Raw genomic sequence first — 9,180 nt, 5'->3', positions numbered from 1 at the left:
TCAGCATAAATTTTTTTGAAAAGATATTGCATATTAACCGTTGGTTGAGACATTTTAGCAAATTATTAACTTACTTGAATGACATTTTATTGTTTTGAATTCAGAGTCTATGCTTTTCTGTATCCAATTGATATACTTTATAATAAATGATAGTTTAATAAATATATGAGCTGAAATAATTTGTTTATTTTGTCTTTGTTCTAAAATTTTTGTTATTAAAATTTGTCTATCACGTTTTAATTCTTTTAAATATTTATAGTCATTATCTATTTCATTTCAACATTCGTCTATTATATTTTTGTTTATTTTATTTTGTCTATTACAACGAATTTGAATCTTATTATTCATATTAGCAAATTGTCAATTTATTTCTCCAATATTTAATCTCTTTCATATTATGTCTTATACATATATGCATCATTTGTATTTCTCTTTTATTTGTTTTTATTTGTAATTCTGTTTGTTCTAGTTCTTTGAGTAAAAGAGTAGTTGGCATTAGACAAAGATCATCATATAGTTGACTTAATCTAGATTGAAGGTGTTTTAAACGAGATTCNTTTTAAATATTTATAGTCATTATCTATTTCTATCCAACATTCGTCTATTATATTTTTGTTTATTTTATTTTGTCTATTACAACGAATTTGAATCTTATTATTCATATTAGCAAATCGTTAATTTATTTCTCCAATATTTAATCTCTTTCATATTATGTCTTATATATATATATATATATATATATATATGTTTCCAATCTTGACTAACTTAACCTTCTTTGTCCTTAATTGATGATATGTTAACCAATTAGGGTAGATTTTGTCATTTATGTAAAGTGAAGCTGTTTGGAAAGGAGGACCGCACCTCACTTTTGGGAAAAACTAAAGGGTAGTGGAGCAAGTCTCTCAAGTCTGCAAGGGGGAAAACTATTAAAAACTAAATGATATATAAACCTTTTAACTCTTTGATATCCGACTCATTCTCATTTATTGTTTCACAGTTGTTCTTTAAGCTTTCTTCAAGCTCTCTCATTTTCTCTCTCTCATTCTCTCTTTGTTTCTTATGGTTACAATTGTATAATCTTTCGATTTACTCTCAATCAAATGTTGTAAATTGTATTCTTGTATTTCTTATTTGTTTGAATGATAATAATAACTTTGAACGATCTTAGTTTTAACATGATATCAGATCTCTCAGGTACACTTTCTCTTGATTCCTTCTACTCTTATTTTCTATCGTTCAAATAAATGAGTGATTAGGTTTTTTTGGCTTAACAAGTTCTTAAGAACTCATTCACCAGATCCCATCATGATATTTGGTTCTGTTTTTTATTCATATTTTGTTAAAAGGATATGATCGATTGGGTTGAGTACCATACATATATGTTGATCGTTTTTTAGTCCCCTTTCAAGATCTTTTTCTACCTGTTGGCTTCTGTTTGTTCTTGAGTTTCTCTTACATCTGTTAGATCTACTTTTTGTTCTTTTCAGATCTGCTTATGTCATGATCAAATTTAGTTTTTTGTGAAGAATGACATGATCGATTGGGTTGTGTATCAAATAGATCGATTGATGGTTTTTGGCCCCCTTTCGAGATCTTTATCTTGCCTATGATTTTACTTGCTTTTTAAATCTCGTGTGAATTTTGTGTAAGGTTTTTCGAATGCATCTCATTGTTGATTCAGATCTATGTCCTTCTTCCAGATATGCTTATGTCATGAATAGATATGTGTTCGTACTAACCTGATTCGTTTTTCTTTCTTTTTTGATTTCTGTTTTATAAGATCCGTGTCCTTCCAGATCTAGATTGTGTTTCAAGTTCTTTCTTTTGTTTAGCTTCTTAGCTTGGCATGACCGATTGGGTTGAGCTCATATTATATCCTTTCGATCTATTATGGTCCCCTTTTGTGACCTTGAATTTGTTGTACTCTTTTCTTTTATTAGCTATCTGCATAGATAGGTTTGCTATATTTGTTATCAGTTAACCTGTCTATAATTTTGTCAAGATCTGTGTCCCTTCCAGATCTGACATTTTTTCTTATTTCTTATTGTCGTTGATTTGTTCAGGTGATTCCTAGATCCATCCCCTTCTGTCTGTGTTCTTCTTCTACTTTTAACAAAATTTAAAAGGACGTTATGATTGTTGTGATTCTCTGCTTACAGGTGGTTCTATGCTATTTTTTCATTCTCTAGATTTTTGTGGTAAGATCTATTGTGTGTTATTTTTTCTTTTATTTGGGGTAAGTTCTGTTGTTTGTTCTTCTTCTTTTTTTCCTGTTGGGAATTTGAAAAGTTGGCTTGACCTAGCATGATTACAGTGTTTTAGGAATCCTGCCTTTAAGCTTTTCAATTCCTTCTTGTGTGTTTTGTTTGCCTTATGGATTCTCCATCGGTTGAACCTGCAAGTCCAGTGGAATCCAAAGTCACAAAGTTAGACTTTGGAGACCCACTGTACTTCCATCCTAGTGATACTAGTGGAGGCTCTATCTTGTCTTTTAAGCTGAGTGAGACTGATAATTACAAAGTTTGGTCTTGTGCTATGATATTAGCGTTAGAAACAAAAAATAAAATAAGTTTCATCGATGGATCCTGTCCGCGTCCTATGAACGATCCTGTCTTTTAAGCTGAGTGGGATCGTTGTAACTCTATGGTTCTCTCACAGATCTTAAGTTCCATGACTGAGGACCTGTCTTTAGGATAAGTGTTTTCAAAGGAATCCTCTCAAGTTTGGGAGGAGCTAAAGGAAACTTATGATAAAGTTGATGATTTAGTTACGTTAATCTTTATCAAAAAATCAACTCTCTAAGCCAAAACAACTCTTTTGTGTCTAAGTACTATCATAAACTAAATTCCCTTTGGAAGCAATTTGATGCTCTTGTAAAACTTTCATCCTGTACTTGTAAGGATTTTCATGACTTTCTGGAACACAGTCAATTGATAAAACTCATGTAATTTCTTATGGGGTTAGATGACATTTACCAACCAAACAGGAATAATATTTTAACTAGAGATCCCCTCCCTTTTGTCAAGACTGTCTTTTCTCTTGTTTCAAGAGAAGAATCTCATTGGGGGGGGGGGGAGTAAATCCAAATCAAAATCGTTTTAAAACTCAAAATTATGTTTTTTTGAGTAAAAGTCTTGATAACAGAAGAAAACCAGGAAGAAACCCCACTACTCTTGTTTGTAAACACTGTGGCAACACAGGACACACTATTGAGTGCTGTTTCAAACTAACAGGGTTTCCTAAAGACTTTCAAAACAGATCCAGACCTCAAAATCCAAGTCAAAATTTCAAACCTCAAAATCCTGACTTTAGACCCATTACTGGAAATGTTTCTGTTTTTGAATCTGTTTCTCCTAAACCATCTTTCACTTTTTCAGAAGAACATGTTGCCAAAATCTTGAGCTTAATTGATCAAAAACCTGCCCTTGACGGAGCTACTGCCAATATGGCAGGTATGTTTCAAAATTCTCAATCAGGATGGATAATCGACTCTGGAGCTAACCAACATATGACTTCAAACTGTTTAAATCTATTGTTTATGTTACTAATCTAAATCTTAGGGTTAATCATCTAAATGGGACTAAGGCAAAAATAAACAAAATTGGGAATTTGAAGCTATCCAATAATGGTACTCTTTTTGATGTTCTTGTTGTTCCTGAATTTAATGTTAATCTTTTGTCTGTCCATAAGCTGGCTACGGATAAAAAGGTTTTCATAAGATTTGATGAATATAATTGTTATGTTCAGGACTATCATCTAAAGAGTGTTGTGCGGACTGGTAGTCAGAATGGTGGCATGTACTTCTTAGATCACAACCCTACCAGTAACGCTTCGTTTTCTTCTAATAATAGTGGTATGGTGTTGTTACGAGAATTATATAAAATAAATCTCTCGGACTGTTAGCAAATGGAGACTAGTGCAAATATACACTTATCAATCCACTATCGTCTTTTACAAGTAATAAAGTGGTAAAAATACTGGATATCGTCCATGGAGAAAAGGAATAAAAGTTCGTTTTAAGAGTCTAAATAAAGATATGATTTCAGATGGTGAATTCGAAGAAATATTTGTGGTGAGTTGGTTAAACGCTACTGTTGTGAACAAGTAATAAAAGAGAGCTTAGGGTGTAGGGATTTGTTAAGATATTAAACCGATTTTTAAGTAGACAGTATGCTACAACATGGTTCTATAACATGCTTTATAGATAACTTATCTTTACAACTAATAGCTTCTTTAAGGTACTCTCTCGAGATGTAGAATGGCACACAGTCATAGATTAAGCCTTCATATCTCCATGCAAGGCTGGAGTCTCGACATTGGCTCAAACTATTCATTTTATAAGCTAAATGGAGTGAAAATGAGTCTCCTCGATTCTAAGTAACTCTCTCGAGCCTACTTCCATATCATTCAAGTTGACGTGTGACTGTTGGTTTATCTCTAAATCCAACACACTTTAACACTTTTAAACAAGTGATCAATTTGTCCATGGATGATGTTTTTGCAATAAAAACTTGAATGACGTAGTTGTAAAGATTTATAATTCATATTTCTACAAACGGAATCGATTTTTCTCTTAACATCACTCAACACCCAAGATATATTTTTTATCCTACCATACTTGAAATAATAAAATTAATTGCATAAATAATAAAGCATGAGAAAGGAAAAGAAAGTAGAAGAAATAAATGCTAAGAGGAATTATAAAAGAGACTTAAAATACTTTAAATAATAATATTAGTTGCATAAATAATAAAGCATAATAAGTAGAGCATAAGAGAAGAAAAGATAATAGAAGGAATAAATGTAAAGAGGAATTATAAAGAAGACTTAAATGTAAAGAGAAAATAAAATACTTCCAAAGTTACTTGCAAAAGTTTCTTAAAAACTTGCTTCTCCCTAATTACTTGCTAGAGTTCTTACTTTCCAAATGACTTACTTGCTTTCTTACAATGCCAAGCCTCCCCCCTTTATATAGTAGAAGAAGAGAGAACAAAGACCAAAAGATAAAGCTTTTACCCTACTTTTTACATTGTCCATTGGGTAAAACAATGCTACCTAAATATTAGTCAAAAATCAGATCTTAAATCTGTACCATAAGATCTTAAAAACTGCAGGCGATGGGCTACCAAAAAGGGGGATTTGACATCAAAAGATTCCCTGTACTATTCTCAAAAGTGCCTTTGGAATCATCCTGCAGCACACGATGTAGCATGCTTCAGCCAAACACCTATTAACTAGTCCCCCTGGAATCATCCTAAAGAGTAGGCTATAAATTTCCATCTATATAAAATAATCTAGTACTACAAAAAACTGATACGGACAGTTCCTAGACTCATGGAAAAGGGGAAAAAATTGAAGAAAAAAGTAAATTGGAGCTAAAGGGATGATAGATAAACCTATCTACTTGGGTGGAGTAGGTGCCATCGATGGTCTTTGGTGCTCCGGAACATCCCGACAATCATTTTCTTCAAATCAGCCATGAGCCGCGCATCTCTTGCTTCCATCCTCGGACCAACACCATTCGAAGGTGGGCGGCCTACCCCGCCTAGAACAGTTATGTTTGACTGGGCTGGGCAGATTGAGTCTTTCTCTAATATAGTACCTAATAGTTAGATTAAGCGCAACGAAAGACTTATTTAGACTTTTGAGCTGCCCATAAAAACAAATAGGGGCAGTGCTACCTATAGAACGAGAATGTTCATCCATTCTCCACGCACCCACCATTCGTTAGCAAACCCTATGTTAGAACATTTCTGTGAATGCTATTCTGATCTAAGTGGATCCAATTCCGAGATCAATTCGACAATGAAACTCTTTAAGCAAAAGCAAAGGAAGCTTTCCCCCTTCGTTTGTTGTGGGTCGCGCCTAAGTGACATATGGAATATGGCGACGACAACAACATGTCGTAGAAAAAGAGCGATTGAGAGTGGATTTCAGGTTAAAAAGTTTGTCCTTATGGGTTTTCAAAGCTTGTTCCATTGCTGCCCGGTGGGATTGAGTGGTCTTCTTCAAAGTGGGCTCTAAGGTGGCGACTTTCTCCTTCAATCTCTTGACCTCAAACATCAATTCTTGATCGTTCTGGCTGCTGTCCGGGACGATAGGGGGCTGTCCGGAATCAGTTCTTGGTGTCTTGTGGATTCTGTCGACCGTCTTGCACTCAATGGGTAGTGCATTAGTGGTTAGAGCATCACCAGGTGGTACCAGTACTTTGGCCTTCTTCATTAATCCATGTATCAAAGCCGGAAAGTAGAGTCGGCCGGTGGGTTTTTGTGTGCAACTTGAATGGCATCAGAAATGACTGCCCTTACATCAACCGCCTTGCCTGCAATAATACAATAAAGTAAGAGCATGCGGTCTAATGAGGTGTTTGAGTCGTGTGTGGTTGGGTGAAAAGAGTATCGCAAAAAGTGGTTCCAAACAGCCACATTCTTTTTCAAAAAATTGGTTTGGAATTTAAGCAGACTACGCTTTTGGGGTGACTTCCAGGTGGCTCCTTCTTCTGCCACGACACTAAGCACCATATTTAAATCTTCATCGGTATGATCATGTAACAACATGCGATACTCACAAACTAGAGGTGCAATCAAATCATAGAAATTATTGATAGCATGCAAAGAGTAAGAGATCTTTTTACCTTGAATATGAACCGAGGTAGTGAGGGTAAAGGAAATTGAGTCATAGAACTCTTGGACCCATTTGAGGAAGTAAGGCTCTCTCACAGCAGTGAAAGCCTCCCAACCCCTTTGGATGACAATGTCATTGATGAATGGGTAGGTCTCAAGACAACTCTTATCAAACCCTCTCTCTCCTAAGCCTAAAAAACTTTTGAATTTCTGTAAATTCCTGGGTTTTCGACTAGTCTCACTAAGGCTGTCCAATCTCCTAATGTGGGTACTCTTTTTGGCTGAGATTGGTGCTATATGTTGCCTTTTGGACCTTTTAAGTTGGGACAATGGAATATCTTCATCGGGAGTCCATTCAGAGTCTTCGGTATCAGTTTTTCTCCTTTTGGAGAATCTCTCAATAGGGACTAACTCAAAGTCACTAGAAGTGCGGTTGCTATCCTCATTGGACTTTTGTCCATACATTTTAGGAGAAGGGATGAAGGTGGGCTGAAAGTCAGGGATGGCATCATGGGTAGTGCTCATAAGTGGTGTGGTGTATGTGCTAGTGATGGGTGATATAGGCATAATGGCATTGTGTGCATCAAAGATCATATGGGATGGAGGGATATAAATGGGGAAAGGGGGTAGTGCATAAAATGGGTTGTTAAACCTATAAAATGCAACGGAGATGGGTCGGGGAGTGTAGTTCTGGGAAGTCAAGTCAACCATCCTCAAATTAACCATGTGAGAATCATTGAACTGGTGGTGTGATGTGTGTGTATCCATAAATGTGAAAACATCTGAAGAAGAGGTGGAATCTGACCACTCAAGCAAGTGAGTTGGGCCAGCCTCTTCCATAATATAGGCATTAGATCACTGTCAAACATGGAATCGTCACCAAGCATTTCCTGGCTATCATGATGCTCAACATGAACAGGATCACTTTTGATGGTGTGATCACTTTGAGCACCAATGGTGTGTGTGTGCTCAGGGAAAGGAGAGTCAGAAATACTAACAATGGGATTGTTGTGGCAAGTATCGAACTCAGTGCTTTCAGTCTTTCCAATACCTTGAGAGGTGTGATCCAATGTAGGTGACAGTCCAGAATGTTGGGCATCATCCTTGATTTCATCCTTGGTTTTCAGCTTCTTGGCCTTTGCCCTTTTTGGTTTTCGTTTAGGTAGACCTTTGGGAACATAGGTCTCTACATCAATGGCATCCCCTTCTTCTTTAGTCATAGGCTTAGTGACATGACACTTAGTTAATCTAGTGGTTGGACGACGGGCTTTTGGTTTTGGTTTAGTGGGAATAGAAGGGGGTGGTGGTGTAGTAGTGTGAGTAGGGGCTGTTTGGGAAGGTATAACAGTAGTGGTGGGGGCTAGTTGAGTCAAAACAGTGGGTTTAGGGACTGTTTGTGATAGTCCTCTACAATGATCAATCTTCAAAATAACTTCATAATCATGGCAGATCTAAGATAAATCTTCAAGAACACATATGAGAGAATAGAGAGAGAAAGTCAACAACAGTCAAAGCTTTATTTCTCTCACAATGATACGTATGAATTTTACAATTAGCTCTCTACGCTAGATTACAAAGACAAATACCCTATTTATAGGGTCAAACTACTAATCAAGGTCAAAGTCAAACCTATCTAAGAAAAGTCAAACACGATGACTTTTACAATTATAGACACTATTTAACTTTCAAGACGAATACAATTTAATACTGATTTTCAGTCCTAACATTCTCCATTTTGTATTCAGACTTGAAAGAAATTCTGCGCTTTGAGTCCTGTTTGAACTTTGAAGCTTTAAGCATATTATGTCATCTTCAAAAGAATTCTTCAACTTGAAATCTTAAAACAATCAACTGTTGAGATAGATCTTCTAGCATTCTCCCCTTCGAATGTAGAATCGCGATGATCTTCGCTTTTGACCATATAGAACAGTAATCAACAGAACCAATGTACAAGATCTGATCTTCAAAGAATCTTTATACAACAAATCCCAAACTTTTTCTTTGGTAAACTTTTGAAACATTAATCTTCTCATTCAAAAACTCTCAGTCGTTGTAGCATCGGAATAATCTTTTGTAATCATCTCTAGTCGCACTTCTTTTGAGTCTTTTGCCAATTTCGAAGTTACTCCCCCTTGATCTTTAATCAAATTCCCTTTAAAATGTTCGAAAATGAATATTTCATTCATTATTACATACTCCCCCTTATGATGAAATGAGAATCATTCCATCATACACAAGAATGAACGAAATTCTCCGCGTAAGCCATCAATTCATGAACTTGTAAGTAGATCTTTGCAAATCCACTTWTTTAATCTTTTCAGATTAAGGGAATGGGAAGGTAACATCCAATTTCAACGAATGAAATTGTTTTCAATCTTATAAAAAGATTGACTTGTGAGTATAACAATTAAAAACTCAGTACAACGGATGTACTGTATATATGAGACTTTTTGATGCTCATCTCACCAGGTCTTCCATTCAATCATCGATAGCTTAAGAAAATCATATCCATGAATGTTTTGGCAAAATAACATATAAAATGCTAAATCTGTGTAGT

The sequence above is a fragment of the Cynara cardunculus genome (genome assembly GCF_001531365.2).
Source record: "Cynara cardunculus var. scolymus isolate 2C chromosome LG 3, CcrdV1, whole genome shotgun sequence".
In the NCBI taxonomy this organism is placed as follows: domain Eukaryota; kingdom Viridiplantae; phylum Streptophyta; class Magnoliopsida; order Asterales; family Asteraceae; genus Cynara; species Cynara cardunculus.
Note: the sequence above shows the minus strand (reverse complement) of the source record.